This window comes from Pseudorca crassidens, chromosome 6 (genome assembly GCF_039906515.1).
Source record: "Pseudorca crassidens isolate mPseCra1 chromosome 6, mPseCra1.hap1, whole genome shotgun sequence".
NCBI classification, from domain to species: Eukaryota; Metazoa; Chordata; class Mammalia; order Artiodactyla; family Delphinidae; genus Pseudorca; species Pseudorca crassidens.
The window spans coordinates 52,079,451-52,090,675 of record NC_090301.1 but is presented as its reverse complement, the minus strand read 5'-3'; the positions used below and the strand labels follow the sequence as shown (position 1 = coordinate 52,090,675).

The 11,225-nt window shown below is 38.8% G+C and overlaps 1 pseudogene; it reads right to left on the bottom strand.

Annotated features, from left to right (window-relative positions):
- Window positions 1-6,210: 6,210 nt before the first annotated feature.
- On the bottom strand, window positions 6,211-10,977 carry LOC137226453 (importin-7-like; annotated as a pseudogene).
- Between the last annotated feature and the right edge of the window lie 248 nt (window positions 10,978-11,225).

Below are 11,225 nucleotides of genomic sequence, written 5' to 3'. Positions count from 1 at the left end.
TAGATTTTTTGATGATGGCCATTCTGACTGGTGTGAGATGATACCTCATTGTAGTTTTGATTTGCATTTCTCTAATGATTAATTATGTTGAGCATTCTTTCATGTGTTTGTTGGCAGTCTGTATATCTTCTTTGGAGAAATGTCTGTTTAGGTCTTATGCCCATTTTTGGATTGGGTTGTTTTTTGTTATTGAGCTGCATGAGCTGCTTGTAAATTTTGGAAATTAATCCTTTGTCAGTTGCTTCATTTGCAAATATCCACGAGCAATTAATTGTTTTCTTTCCCTATAATGCTGGGCTTTGGCAATCACTTGTTCAGGACAGAAGTCTTTGAATCATGTGAACTGGCAGAGTGTAAAAGAAATACATAAATAAGGAAAGGCAAATATCCTTCTTACTATCCTTTTTGAAGAAAATCAACAGTATGTTAAAGAGCAGTAGGTCAGATACTGTTCTTCCTGTGATCTCAGGATCAACCTTTTACTTCCTGTTGCTTTAAGTTAACTCTTCCGAAAAAAAAATTCGGGGTGGGGGTGGGGGGGCGTTGCAGTGTTCTTTTCAAAATTAATGAATAGACTTCTTGCATAATCAAAACATGCTGAAAGCCCTTGCTCTGAGAATCCTGTGGGAAGTTTCCATCTGCTGATTAGCTGAGAAGCTTACTTTCAGTATTAACGCGCAACGGTCAGTTGCCTTCTGGTACAAGTCAGTATAGATAATTAGTCATCAGCTCAATAACTCTTGACAAGACAGGTTTCTACAGAGAGGACCCACCCCTCCCCAGTACCTTAGGGTTTTGCTTAATTGTAAAGTCTAACATCTTTACCCTTTTTAAGATCTTGAAACCTAAAACAAATAATGTACTTCAATCTTATTAGTGGAGAAAATCAGTAGTAGAAAATGTATTGACTAACTACAATGGCCTTTCATCCTGGACACCAAGAGTCACCCTGGAGAATCGTCACAGTAATTGAAATAAAAGCCTTTGTGGGCTCTTCCCTGTGTTATAAATGTGTCTGCCAAGCAGTATGCTCAGAAACTTATCAATGGACAGCTGTTTAAGATAATGTTCTTTCTTTATAAATGTCTTTGACGTGCCAGCTCCATACTTGCAGTCTCTCTAAGGTTTATAATTTTCTGTTCTCATCTTCAAACTACGTGAATATAACCCATTTCTAGTAAAGCTTCATCAAAGAATAATAAACAGAATGTCTTTCTTTTAACTGTACGTAGGCACTGATGTTATCTGCTACTTTATAAGTAAGAGGAACTATTGAGAGAGAAATAGTTTTAAAAATAATTTCATGTGGACAGCTCACTAACTTTTCATGTGATGCAGGTATAAAAATGATCACAAGAGTAAAAAAATAAGAAAAATAGGTGTGTTACTGAGTGATATGCAAATGATTTTACATGTGAATGTAGACATCATTAAAATAAGCATTTAAAAAATTCATAACTAAAATCTTATGTGTATTAAAACTTCTAATATTTTATGACTCACATCATTTATCTTATATACAAATTAATTTGAATAAATGTTTAATTTCAGTATCATCTCTTAATCCCATTCTCTCTTTTATATTCTCTCTCTCTCCACACACACACACACACACACACACACACACACACACACACACCTGCCCCTTTTTTCTTTACCAAATGCACACATGGAATATTTTGACGGACATTAAAAGATTGAGGTCCATATTAAACTTCAGATAATAACAGCTACAAACACAGATTTTATTTAGAAAACTCAAAGAAAGTATTTCTAAGAAATGAAAAGATAGTTGATTATACAGGTTAATTTTCTATGATTATAGAACACATGGGTACAAATTATATACAGTCTATTCCTCATAAACTGTGATTTTGATGAAGAATTCCTTCAGTGAATAATTTGATTTAGAAATGAAGAGAAATTTGCTTTTGTGACAATAAGACAAATTCTTCCATTAGTGGCACCTACAAGAATAAAGCCTTTCCAAATCCTCTGGGTTCCCTAAACACTGAAAATGGACCTCACTGTAGATATATCTTGGGTTTGGTCCAAAGAGGTTTATACTGTATGTGTAGCACTTAAGTTGCTTTATCTAGAACAGTGAGGAGTCAGAAACACTAGGAACAGAGCCTCTCTAGGCTTCAGCACAATGCTGTATCCTCTGGTTGCAAATTATACCTTAATTTACTTTGGTTTACTTTCAACTAGACAGGATGTTGGTGAAATTCATGTAGAATGAGCCCTGGCTCTGGGCCAAGTGGGAAGTTCATACCCTTTCTTAGATTTTACTTTCGAGTGCCTTTTCCTACAACTTTTATATACTGCTCAGTAACTGACAACCGCAAGTTTATATTTGTTTTTTTGTCCGAAAACTACCCCTCAAGTAGTTCTGTTGAGAATTGGAGCTGATTGTCTAGTTGTCACTTTACACAGTATTGCAACATAGTTATGGTAAGGTTTATTCTCTGCTAACAGGCTTGCTTATTGTTGAACAGATATGGCTTCTAAGCCATTAAGAATTACATATTTTCTTGACCTGAGTCTTTCAGGTCCAGTGTGAGCTAGCCGAGAAACTAAAGTAGGCAAGAGTGTTTTGGCTCCAAGAGGGAGAACAAATGAAAATGCAAATAATTTAGGAGGCTGAAGGGAAAAACATGGATGGATGAGGCTAAGATTGTCCAAGAAGAGGGAAGAGAATGAAAAGGGTAGAAAATAGAAGCATGCAAATTCAAAATTTAAGCTGAGAATGAAAAACTCAGGAATTGAAAAGGATAAGCCAGCAAAGTAAGAGGAGGTAGGATCCCAGAAACAATAAACAAACAAACAAACAAAACGGGAGTTGTGAAAAGAATGGAGCCATCTGTAGTGTCAAATGTTGCAGTGAGCTCAAGTAACAGGAGACTAGAAGAGTACTCAGGGATGCTGGGGACCGTGATTTCATGGTGGACTTTGAGAGAGCATTTTGAGAAGACTGATTGGCTGAGAAGGATGGGAAGTGGAGCCAGCGAGCATAAACACTGATGGAAATATTTGGTAATGGGCGGGAAGAAGCAGAGTGAATAGTTTGAGATGGAGAGAAGACTGAGGGAAGAGATGCATTGGATTTTTTGGTTTTTGAAACTAAAACTCCATTTCTGATATAAATATGAGAATTTAAAAAGCTCCTGGAGTGTTTAGAACATTTCAGGGCTTTAGCTTTAAAATAACAAAATAGAAATAAACAAATGGACAAAGTTAATTTAGTCACTTGAAATAATTTACATTAAGCTTAAACACAAAATTTATGTATTTTTAAACTCTAATCAACTTAATTTAGGATACACTGACACATATATCATAAATATCAATTAAAATGACAAAGTTGGGCTTCCCTGGTGGTGCAGTGGTTAAGAGTCTGCCTGCTGGTGCTGGAGACACAGGTTCGATCCCTGCCCTGGGAAGATCCCACATGCCACGGACCAGCTAAGCCCATGCACCACACCTACTGAGCCTGTGCTCTACTGCCCACGAGCCACAACTACTGAAGCCCGTGCGCCTAGAGCCCGTGCTCTGCAAAAAGAGAAGTCACGACAATGAGAAGCCCGCGCACCTCAAGGAAGAGTAACCCCCACTCGCCGCAACTAGAGAAAGCCCACGCACAACAATGGAGACCCGACACTGCCAAGGATAAAAACAAACAAATAAATAAATTTATAAAAAAGATAAATGACCATGTTTGCATTTTCATTTCTGTGAATACCTTTATGTTCTGTATGCTGTTGATGACACATGCCAAATATAACGTTGTTAGCTGAACATTAAATAAGTTAGAATGCGATATATCTTTAAAATATGCTCGCATATTTCATAGAAATATAAGAAATATTTTCACTATAATAATTTTGAATAAAAGCTTAAAATAATAGCATTAAGGAAAAAACAAAAGATGACTTCTGTCAATTAAGGTCAACAATAATCATGTTAAGTGCTATGGACTAATGAATGGGAGCAAGTAAAAAAGACACAATAATTGTTAAGTTACAAGCTCTCTTAAATGGGTCTGCATTCCTATTGGTTCAGCCTATAGTGAATAAAATGGTGATCAGATACTTTAAACTCGATATGGGTTGGATTTAAACAATTTAAGAAAACCAAAGAATGTGTCATGATCCTCTCCATCCTAAACTTCTAAATTTTGGTGTTTCTTATTGCGGCATCCTAGGTCCCCTTCTCTTTTCTGACTAATCTCTCCCTAAGTGATTTCATTCATTCCCAGGGTCTGAAGTACCATTTACACGCTGATGACTTCCCAAACTTCTCTCTCTAGCAAACGCCACTTCTCTAAGCTCATGTATCTATTTTCTCCTTCTTCCCTTCTCCTTCGCCTACTTCTCCTCCTTTTTCTAAGAGCTTAATTGAGGAATAACTTGACATACAGTAAACTGCACATATTTAAAATGAAGCATTTGGTAAGTTTTGACGTACATATTTGCCCAAGAAATGATCACCACAAACAAAATGGTGAACGTAGTGACCATCCCAAAAGTTTCCTCATGCCTTTTCTAATTCCTCCAATTTCCCCCACCCCCTAACTGGTCCCCCAGGCAACCGAAAATCTGCTTTCTGTCACTAGGCATTGGTTTACATGTAGAATTTGATATAAATGGAATGGTTTAATATCATGTACGGAATCTTCCTATAGTATTTAAAGGGTTTCAGGGCTATAGCTTTAATATGACAACATAAAGATAGACAAGGTTAATTTAAACAGCCATTTGCAAAAATTTTTTTCACCTTTTTTTTGGCCTTTTTCACTCATCCTAATTATTCTGTGATTCATCCATTTTGTCGTGTTTATCAGTAGTTCATTCCTTTTTCTTGCTGAATAGTGGTATCCTGTGAATATATCACAATGCATTTATCCATTCACTTACTGATGAGCATTTGAGTTCTTTCCAATTTTTGGCTATGACAAATAAGGCTGCTATGAACATTTGCATAAGCCTTTGTATGGACGTGTGTTTTAATTTATCTTGGGTAAATACCTAGGAATGGAATGGCTGGATCATATGGTAGGCATATGTTTAAATTTCTAGGAAGCTGCCAACCTGTTTTCTAATGTGGTTGTACTGTTGTTATTCCCACCACCAGTGTATGAGAGCTCTAGTTATTCTTCTTCCTCGTCAACACTTGGTATAGTCAGTATTTTAATTTTAATAGCTGTGTACTATTATATCTCTAGCAATACATGATGTTGAGTGTCTTTTCAGTGCTTATTTGCTATATGTATATCATTTTTGGTGAAGTATCTGTTCAAATCTTTTGCCCATTTTTTAATTGGGTTGTTTTATTATTGAGTTTTGAGAATAAATATATTCTTTTTCTAGGATATATTTATATCTAAATATACATCTTTTTCTAGACACAATTTCTTTAGCAAGATATATGATTTGCAAGTATTTTCTCCCAGTCTATGGCTTGTCTTCATTCTCACCTCAGGGCCTTTCAAAGAGCAGACATCTTTTTTTCTTTTTTATTTTTTTAACATCTTTATTGAAGTATAATTGCCTTACAATGTGTGTTAGTTTCTGTTTTATAACAAAGTGAATCAGTTATACATATACACATATCCCCGTATCTCCTCCCTCTTGCGTCTCCCTCCCACCCTCCCTATCCCAGCCCTCTAGGTGGTTACAAAGCACCCAGCTGATCTCCCTGTGCTATGCATCTGCTTCCCACTAGCTATCTATTTTACATTTGGTAGTGTATATATGTCCATACCACTGTCTCACTTCGTCTCAGCTTACCCTTCCCACTCCCCATGTCCTCAAGTCCATTCTCTATGTCTGCATCTTTATTCCTGTCCTGCCCCTAGGTTCTTCAGAACCATGTTTTTTTTCTAGATTCCATACGTATGTGTTAGTGTACGGTATTTGTTTTTCTCTTTCTGACTTACTTCACTCTGTATGAAAGACTCTAGGTCATCCACCTCACTACAAATAACTCAATTTCGTTTCTTTTTATGGCTAAGTAATATTCCATTGTATATATGTGCCACATCTTCTTTATCCATTCATCTGTTGATGGACACTTAGGTTACTTCCATGTCCTGGCTATTGTAAATAGAGCTGCAATGAACATTTTGGTACATGACTCTTTTTGAATTACAGTTTTCTCAGGGTATATGCCTAGTAGTGGGATTGCTGGGTTGTATGGTAGTTCTTTTTTTTTGCAGAATTAAGTTCTTTTAATAGATTGCATATATAGATGTTTAGCCATAGTCTTTTATCAACTCTTTAAGAGTAGAATTTTATATCCAATTTACATGCTTCAAATATCATCTTTCCTATTTGTTACAGTAAGGTCTTCTATCCAAATATCCACTTGTACACTGAGAGCTTTAAGAGAAAACAGGACACAGAGGGAGTTTCCATTTTTAGCAGCAATGAAATATCACTAACCCCTTTTAACATACTGAATTCAAGTCACTATCAGAGGTGAGTGCACCACAAAGTCACCAGGTACAAAATTGCTAGTTCATTTTTAAATTAATAACTTGAAATTACCCCTGCCCCCCACCCCATTACATCCCATCTTTTTATAAACAGCAAACATTTTGCTATTTTATACATAGGCTAGCAGGCTTGTTTCAATATGAAAGTGTTAATTCATTTACAGATTTTTTTTAATCAGTTATGTAGTGCTACAATAAATGTCCAATAATCTACATAGGAACAATCTTTGATGATGAAAATGACGAAGATTGAATAAGGCTATCGATTACCTTATCTTATTTACATATAAAGGATAGATACCCAATGGTGAGGAAGAGACAGAAATCGGACAAATACTCATAGGTGTAAAAATTACATCTACGTCTGAGCTTATACTGTAAATGACACATTTTAAATAGTCCTGTAGCCCATGCCTGTTTTTTCCTCGGAAGAAGAAAAGCTGCCTTCATGACATCCCCTCTTGTTGCAGATTTCCACAGTGTCACTTGAACTTTTAGTCAGAATCTTACTTTCTTCAAAAAATAAAGAAAATACTCCCTGTCCCCCAGGTTACCTCCCTCACCCACCAAAATCCTTCTGGATTCATTTTCAGTGCCAAGTTGCATGATCAGGTCCCACCTCCTGGGTTTTTTTTTGTCCATCTATTGATCCGCTAGTTTAGAGTGGATAACATGAACCAGTTCTGGAACCGCTACTAGGAGGAACACAAGCTCTTCACTACGATCACACTGCAGGAAAGTGGTAACTCAATTCATCCCTGGTGCCGAGCCTCCAAAACTGAAAGAACTGGGCACAGCTGGAGCACTGAATTTGTATCCTCCGTGCTTCTCAATCATTTTGGATTCATGGGCTGCTCTTCTTTGATCAGCTAGAGTTGCTATATCCTGTAACAGTTTTCTTTGTTCTTCATTAAGACCATGAGTCAGAGCCTGGTACCACACGGGATTACGATTTTGTATAGTTCGAATATAGCTTTAAATATCTGATACTCATCAACAGGGTTATCTTCATCATCACTGATCGTGGAATAGCCTTCTAGGGCAGTTTCTTCAGCATCTTCTTCTTCCCAGTCTTCATCATCTCCATCTTCGCCCACTTGCTTAGCCAGGATCTCCAAATATTTTTGTCCATCTTCATCAATATCATCTTCATCACTCCCCAGTTCCTCCGATTCATCATCATCTTCATCATCCTGTCATCATCACTGTCATTCTCCTGTTCTGCATGGCAGGCGTATGCTCTTTTTAATCCATTAAATAAAAGAATAAAAGCTGGCAAAATCTGTCCAGAAACCTGATTTAAAACTTGTGGTATTTGTTCCATATCAATAAGAGCACATAGGCCCAGAACACACATCTTTCTGTCACGAAGCCCCAAGAAACAATCAACATCATTAAGCCACTGTGTAATAAAATGATCTGTAACTGGTTCAATATTATTAGGGAAGTGAAAATTTTCTAAGGTGTTGAGAAGTAGGTGTGGATTATAATACAAAGCTGCAACGGCAACTTGCAGGCACATTGTTCGAAGTTCACTTGTCTTCACCTCTCTTGTCAGTCTCTCTAATGCTGCTTCCACGAATAAGGGAATACACTGGTCAGTGCCATGCCCTTTGCACCACAGAATGATCACCTGTAACAATTTTGCTGCGTGACATTCTGCATCTTCTCCTGCAACTCCTGTAAGAAGCTTTTTGCACATACTGTATATCATTTCAAGGTACTTGCTATCAGACAGAAGTGTGTCTGTATCAACTGTTACATAATTATGAAGCAGAGGCATCATATCTGTAAAGTAATCAAAGCCATCTTGCTGAAAAACCTAAAATACCAGAGGTAGTAGCTGCCACATCTGTGGAGACACTTGTTGACATGTCAAACTATGTGCTAAAGAGAAGATCTCCTCATAGAATCCTAAGACATGCTGTTGTAAAACAGTTCCAATGACCTGTAAGCAGATTCCTTCAAGCTGCTGGGTTATTTCTTTGTGATCGTCAACTACACTAAGAAGTGTGTCGATGGTATTCAGGATTCCCACAGCAGTAGCTGCTTTGTCATCACTTCCTTCTTCATCTGGCCCAGTCTGGATTACTTGATTAAATGTCATTGCCAAATGTGTCATTTCTACTGCAATAGGAGTAACTTCTTCACTATACTCGCAGATCATTTTCTGAATTACATTGGCAAGATCATCATTTTCTGTTTCTCTTATAATATGAAGAAAAGCCTGCGTGACAGGTTGGACGAATGGTGTGACGTATTCTTTAGCTTTCTCTTGATAGCTGGTCAGCACTTGAAGTGCAATGGCAGCTTCCACTTTAACAGGCATTTCCCTATCATCAGTCAGTCATCTTCATGTCAGCTCTAGGGCTGTTTGCAGGTTCTGGTCACTTTGAACTTCACTTCACAAAAATAGTGAAGGACCAGCAAGCGCTCGCTCTCGTGTAGCCTAGTTCACTGCTGAAGAGAGGGAATACATGATTCTGCAACATATATTCCATCTGATCTTTGTAGATCTTTCTCTTCAGGAGTATTTCAGCTAAAGAGCCAATCATATGCAGGGCTCCATCTTTTTCTCGAGGATCAGCATTTGGTTCTGTAAGAATCTGGTAGCAAAATCCCATAGTCTTTTGTAGTACCTCTTTCCTCTTACTACAAGCTGTAAACAAAAGTGTCTGGGCAGCAGTGGTGGGAGAGATGAAATCCTCAAACACATCAAACTTCATGTGTATATATTCACAGGGGTCTTCTTGTCGAAGTTCCTCATCAGCATCTGTATAGCACATCAATGGAAAAATAACATCTTGGATAATGCCTTGTATATGAGGCTTCAGATTCTTCCGGGTGAGAGCATGAGAAACTCCTTGATTAATATAATTAAATGTCTGTTGTAAAACTCGAGGAGCCATATATTGCTTCTCCTTGTACTCATATAACACCTTCAATAAAACTTGTTGGACATCAACAGCAAATGCCTTCAGAAATACTTCAGCAAATTCATTATACTCCTTGGAAACATTGCCAGGGCTTCCATATCTTTCAAAAAGTCTTGCTGGGCTTCCCTCGTGGCGCAGTGGTTGAGAATCTGCCTGCTAATGCAGGGGACACAGGTTCGAGCCCTGGTCTGGGAAGATGCCACATGCCGCGGAGCAACTAGGCCCGTGAGCCACAATTACTGAACCTGCGTGTCTGGAGCCTGTGCTCCGCAACAAGAGAGGCTGCGATAGTGAGAGGCCTGCGCACCGCGATGAAGAGTGGCCCCCGCTTGCCGCAACTAGAGAAAGCCCTCGCACAGAAATGAAGACCCAACACAGCCAAAAATAAATAAATAAATTTAAAAATAAATAAATAAAAAAATACTCCTGTTCTCTGTTTAAAAAAAGAAAAAAATGTTTTGCCGAAAACCTTCAGGGAGCGCAAGGCTTAAAAAGAAAAAAAACCCTTGCTAAGATATGTAAAGCCCACTTCTTACATTTCCACCATGGTAACTTAGGTCTGTCATCTTCTTCAACTTGAAGTGTTTCATTAGGTACATCCCTGTTCACAACAGTCGTTAAAATTTTTACCCATTCTGTCAGGTTCTGTTGGTTTATAAGCTCCAGTGGTAGTGTATACTGAACAAGAGCATAGAAGATCTTAAAAATTTGTTTCTGGATGAGGACAGATTGATCAGACTGATCAGAAAGAAGCTGGATAAAACGGTCCTTTAGAACCGGCAGGAAATATTGCACTGCTGCTACCAATGGACTCTGTTCCTCTGGTTTCTTATACCAGAACTACAACTGGCAGTCTGACAGAGGTTGGAGCAACAGCTGGAAGATTCCTTAGCAGGAAGATGGGTAGTCATTTTTCACAAGCTGATAGAGGCAAAGAAGAATTCCTAGCCAACATGCACTGTTATCAGACTGAAGGTAAAAGCCAATTTTGTCCACAACGGCAGTCCAGCGACTTGGATAATCATGTCTGATGATATGATGAATGCATGTAGTAATCTGTACCCTGATGAACTCAGGAGAGTGGATAATGACTTCTACAATATTTTCTCGAATACAATGTCGATCTTCTTCTGGAATAGTATAAGGGGATATATCCCCTGGTGCCGTTTCCCGATCAGGCCAATACTGTGTTATCATATTTTTCAAATAGATAACACCTGCCTGTCTCACAGGTAAATCCAGTTGTTCTGACATAGTAATCTGAAGCAGTGTTGAAACAAAATTCAGAGACTTGTGTGCTTCATTGAGCTGGCGCTCCATGGCCTCATGCAGGGCTGGGTCCATGGTGCCCCGCAGGGCTTCGATAATGGTGTTGGGGTCCATGGCAGGGTGGACGCAGTCAAACCCAGGGGTCGTGTGCTACTGGCCCAGGAATAGCGCCCCTCACTGCACACATAGACCTGCCATGCTCCGCAGCGACAACCGGTGCGAAAGGAAAGAGAAGCGCCAAGGCCACGGATAGAACCTCTTCTTCTCAGCGTGGAGGTGGGAGATGCTCCAGCCACTTCCTGTTGGCGTGCCTGTGGAGCCCTTTGGGAGATGTAGTCCACTTGGGCAGTCCGCAGCCCACGTGGCCCTGAGCTGTCGCTCCTACAGACAAGACCTGCTGGAATCCTGTTAAGTGTCACCCAGAAATGTTCATCAGGAGGGTAGGTGTCCTTAGACCACCCAAGTAAATCAATGGCTCTCTGGTCTTGGAGAACAAGATTAGCCAATTCTCTTGTAAGGGATAC